Source organism: Salvelinus fontinalis, chromosome 18 (assembly GCF_029448725.1).
Source record: "Salvelinus fontinalis isolate EN_2023a chromosome 18, ASM2944872v1, whole genome shotgun sequence".
Taxonomy (NCBI): Eukaryota; Metazoa; Chordata; class Actinopteri; order Salmoniformes; family Salmonidae; genus Salvelinus; species Salvelinus fontinalis.
The window spans coordinates 47,189,548-47,195,547 of NC_074682.1; positions in this window are offsets into that span (position 1 = coordinate 47,189,548).

The window sequence follows — 6,000 nt, forward strand, 5'->3', positions numbered from 1 at the left end:
GTATTGTGTGTAGATTGCTGATGAAAATGTTTTATTTAATTCATTTTAGAATAAGGCTGTAACATAAAAGGTGGAAAAAGTCAAGGGGTTTGAATACTTTCCAAAGGCACTGTATGTGTGAAATATATCTAAATAGCCCCATTCCATCCTGTCATATTATAGTTGAATTATGAGATATACATTATATATGAACAGTATACATATGGGCCTAATCGTGTAATAGGAGTTAATCATTTATGCTTTCATAAAAAATGAAATTAAAGCCACAAACTTTGATACAGGCCTCTCTCATCTTTTTAAGTGGGAGAACTTGCACAATTGGTGGCTGACTAAATACTTTTTTGCCCCACTATGTGCATTAATGAAAACACTTTAATAAAATGTTTAGATGCTATTTTTTATTACTGTAGCAAACTGTAATGGCAGCTTTCCTCCTCTTCACGAGAAGAGAGGGTGTAACAGGGATCGGACCAACAAGCAGCGTAGCCAGTGCTCAACATGTTTAATAAAACGATAAAACAGTGAACACTTAACACGATACTAAATACAAAATGTGGCAAACCAATACAGTCCTAGCTGGTGCAGAGAAAACACAAAGACAGGAAACAACCACCCACAAACCCCAACACAAAACAAGCCACCTATATATGATTCCCAATCAGAGACAACACAACACACCTGCCTCTGATTGAGAACCATATTAGGCCAAACATAGAAACAGACAAACTAGACACACAACATAGAATGCCCACCCAGCTCACGTCCTGACCAAGGTAGCTCAGGACAGAGAGGTAGCTCAGGACTGAATGGCAGCTCAGGACTGAATGGCAGCTCATGACTGGCGGGCAGCTCATGATTGGAGGGCAGCTCATGACTGGAGGGCATGCAGCTCAGATGGCGCTGGGCAGGCAGGCAGCTCAGATGGCGCTGGGCAGGTAGGCAGCTCAGATGGCGCTGGGCAGGCAGGCAGCTCAGATGGCGCTGGGCAGGCAGGCAGCTCAGATGGCGCTGGGCAGGCAGGCAACTCAGATGGCGCTGGGCAGGCAGGCAGCTCAGACGGCGCTGGGCAGGCGGATGGCTCAGACGGCTCCAGCGGCTCCTGACTGACGGGCGGCTCTAACCTGCTGAGGCGCACAGTAGGCCTGGTGCGTGGTGCCGGAACTGGTGGTACCGGACTGGAGACACGCACCATTAGGCGAGTGCGGGGAGCAGGAACAGGGCACACTGGACTCTCAAGGCGCACTATAGGCCTGGTGCGTGGTACCGGCACTGGTGGTACCGGGCTGAGGGCACGCACCTCAGGGCGAGTGCGGGGAGAAGGAACAGTGCGTACAGGTTGACTTTTGTTTTTACAAATAACGATTCAAATACTTAAAACCTCTTAAATGTAACTACATGTAATCTAAAATGTAATCTACGTAATCCCCAAAAGTTATTATTTACCATGAGAGGGCCATAAACAATAACTAGTAATGCTGCATACTCCAAGAAAGGCTGAAATCACACCTTTCTGGTAAAAATAGTTATACATTGCTGAGATGTAGTCACAGGACACAAGCTCAAGTACACAGTACAAATATGATAAAAATAGGAAATATATTTCCTACTCTACAAAACTGAATGAATAAGGCTTGAAATTAGTTATGCTTTTCTAAATATAGTATAATCAATTTATAAATGACTAACTATACGATTTCACCTTCCATATAACTGTAACATACATATTTGTATATTTAGTGTTAGAGAAAATGTGCATATTTTCTAAAGGTCTCTCGATCAAAACGTCTGTCCCCACCGCTGTGAATGTCACACAGAGCTTTAGCTTGGCTTCCTGAACTCGTTAGGAACTCGTCTCATACTAATCTCGTCCATCTATGACAAACAGAAAGTGTTTTCTGTTTAAAATCTATGAATTATTTTAGATTAATGACTATAAACAAATCTCTGAATGTACTACAACGACGAAACCACTCTCTCCTGCTACACTACCATGTAAGGGTTGCAGGCATGTGCTTTGTCGGTGGCTGAGATGTACGGTTCACCCAGCAGTTAATAGACAGTCGGAATTAAATCGTAGGAGGGACATCCCAGCTTCAAGTGGTTTCAGATTTCAAATCATACATCAAACAGACGCAAAAATATACTACTTTGTGGGAACCAGGGCTATTGCTCAATGCAAGCCATTTTGATCTACGGTGTCCACAGATTGAATTATAAGAAAGAATGACGGTCGGAACCGGTACCAGAACCATGCAGACCCCCTAAACATAGGATTTTATATCTATAAAGTACTTGTTTTGGGCTGAGTATTTGAACACATGTATTTGAACCCAGCAGGTGGGGGTTGAACCTCATTTATTGCATTTCTATACAATAAAAACACTTTTAAATGCTATTTGGAGAACAGCCAAAACAAGCAAAATTATCCCAACCGTTATCACCTTGGCTGCCAACTAGCTATACATTTGTAATGTTATATTGCTGAAAGGGGGAAATATGATAAATGATTCACACTGACATGTAGCATCAGTGGCGAAACAAAAATGTATGACGTTTTTGTTTTTACTGTATTGTTTGCGTTTTGATTGCATTTTTATATAGGCCTATAGAAAAGATAGGCCATGTGGAGATGTTCAATTTGAAACGTATCTCTTTTTTCGCCCTAACTTGTTAGATAAGATTAGTACCGATTTAATCAGGGGACCCAACATGGGGCAAGTTTGGGAACCCCTTTACTAACCTCTCTTTCTGTCTCTTCTGCTTCTCCTGCATGCATTGCAGCCTGCCCCAGCTTCACTACTGAGCGCCACATCATTGTCTGTCTCAGTAGCCTACTCTCTGTAAAGCAAAGTTAGTATGAGAACTTAGTTGCGTATATTTTGCTCCTGCTGAGGTAGGCTCCATTTAATATTAGCTTCTTACTTCATCCTTCTAGTTGAGTAAGTAATACTAGCCAGAGCCCTTCAACGTTACTTCAATAGAGTTGGCGGTGGTGCGAAAGGGCTGTGTTTTGATGAAAAAACAACAACTGGTCAATCAGAACTCGTTCCATGGATAAAAATATATGGTTGCTTGGTTATTTACAGTATTTTATGTATTGCCTTGAATCAACTCCAATTCCAACGTTAGTCTGTTATAGTTTGTTAAATAGCTTACAGAAACTAAATAACAAAATGTAGACCTATCCTATCTTTACTAAATACAGTATGTTAACTTGAACCTGTTTGCAGATTACATTGTTCTAAGTAAATGTTTGGCTTCAATGTGGAAATATATACATAGAATTCGCACTGATATAGCGTCTAGGCTATGCTTGGTTTTTAATCAAGTAAAATGAAATGGGGGAAAAACATTAGTGTTTTATGTTTCTAAATACGAAGTATACAGGCACCAAAATAACATATTTTTTCCATGCGCATATGGGCACAGTGCGTCACGGCTGGATAGGCTGCGTTTCCGCTGTCAAAAGTCATGCCATCACCAACTCCATAACCGTACAGCTAAAATATCCCTACCAGCGCTGCCTGAAATTAGCACTTTGGATCAAGATTTTAAGGACACGCCTCAAATATTTCCACCTCTCCCATCTGAGCGCAAGCGTGCTGATGTTAGACAGGTAAATTGTCGAACCTGTCGTTAGAGCTGGAAAATGCCAGTGCGCATCATGAAATTGCAAAATAACGTGCGTTTGACACTAGCGCCGCCTTAACGCCAGCCGAAAATAGAGCCCATACAATCCCATGTACTGTATATCATTATTGAGGAAAGCTGGCTGTTGTTTTTGTGAACATTTCAAGGAGACCCCCTTTCACTAAATTGTGGAGCAGTTACAACAATCCACAATGGTTTGATTTGTACCTATAATTTTGGAGGTTGCAACGTATTGCATAACTTGATTATGTGTTTTTCACCATGGTTACTGTACTGTGAAGCTATAACATTATATTTTTTAATCCCTCACGCACACACGTCTGGGGCATATCAGTCTGCTCTGTTCCACATGTGTTTGTGATTTAAGCTCCGGTGCTGTCCTTGCTCCTGTACCAGTCATTCCAGTCTATCTTCTCTGCTCCAGTTTCAGACCTATACACTACTGTATAGTACTCCTCTCAGTCTCATCAAGCAGTTTCAGACCTATACAGTACTGTACAGTACTCCTCTCAGTCTCATCAAGCAGTTTCAGACCTATACAGTACGGTACAGTACTCCTCTCAGTCTCATCAAGCAGTTTCAGACCTATACAGTACTGTACAGTACTCCTCTCAGTCTCATCAAGCAGTTTCAGACCTATACACTACTGTATAGTACTCCTCTCAGTCTCATCAAGCAGTTTCAGACCTATACAGTACTGTACAGTACTCCTCTCAGTCTCATCAAGCAGTTTCAGACCTATACAGTACGGTACAGTACTCCTCTCAGTCTCATCAAGCAGTTTCAGACCTATACAGTACTGTACAGTACTCCTCTCAGTCTCATCAAGCAGTTTCAGACCTATACAGTACGGTACAGTACTCCTCTCAGTCTCATCAAGCAGTTTCAGACCTATACAGTACTGTACAGTACTCCTCTCAGTCTCATCAAGCAGTTTCAGACCTATACACTACTGTACAGTACTCCTCTCAGTCTCATCAAGCAGTTTCAGACCTATACACTACTGTACAGTACTCCTCTCAGTCTCATCAAGCAGTTTCAGACCAAACAGTACTGTACAGTACTCCTCTGTCTCATCAAGCAGTTTCAGACCTATACAGTCTGTACAGTACTCCTCTGTCTCATCAAGCAGTTTCAGACCTATACACTACTGTACAGTACTCCTCTCAGTCTCATCAAGCAGTTTCAGACCTATACAGTACTGTACATTACTCCTCTCAGTCTCATCAAGCAGTTTCAGACCTATACAGTACTGTACAGTACTCCTCTCAGTCTCATCAAGCAGTTTCAGACCTATACAGTACTGTACAGTACTCCTCTCAGACTCATCAAGCCGTTTCAGACATATACAGTACTGTACAATACTCCTCTGAGTCTCATCAAGCAGTTTCAGACCTATACAGTACTGTACAGTACTCCTCTCAGTCTCATCAAGCACTGTCGTTTTTCATGTACAAGCAGTGGTGCTATGACAGCACCTAACTGCAGGGGCCAGTCATTGGTAATGTAGTTATAACCATCATGCTCAATGACCAACATGACAGGTCTATGAAGTTCAAATGAAAGACCCTCCCTGGTGATAATCAACTCCTGTTATGAGTCAGAGGATACATTTTGTTTAGTTGGAATGTAGGCTATCGTTGACAATAGATAGAGGCATGCTTGTGTCATGTGGTATTTATTTACTCTGGATTGGTGATCCAGGGCTCATTTACTTTTGGAATGACATATGTGAGTATAAGACTGTGTCTTTGTTTACCCTCTACAAATACGGTATACACTCATCTCAATCCTGTCCCTCAATGCCCATGCAGTGACAAGAAGACATGACCTCATACCCGTGTTTCCATGGCAAGGCACATCCACGGCGACACAGTAACCCCTACACACGGTGTACAGTGCGTGTTCTGTTTTCATCCCTCTCCTTAATTTAGTTGTAGTTTTTAAAGCGCAAATTCATTGTCAGCGCAGAGCAGAGTAGCTGGCTTCCAGTTCAGGTTGTGGATAAGAGTAAACAGGAGAGTGCTTCTCTGCAGGACAGAGAGACCTGTCTGGGAGAGAGAGAACCCTCAGAGCTTCGCTATCAGTGGTGCTACGATGAGGTGACCACTCCAACACAAACAAACATCTGGGAAGATCGTGGAATTACATAACAAACCTCAGTCAATTACATGAAAAGGCATCTGTGCAATTCTGCTACTCCAAGGTATTTGCCACATGTGTAGGTGTGTGTGTGTGTGTGTGTGTGTGTGTGTGTGTGTGTGTGTGTGTGTGTGTGTGTGTGTGTGTGTGTGTGTGTGTGTGTGTGTGTGTGTGTGTGTGTGTGTGTGTGTGTGTGTGTGTGTGTGT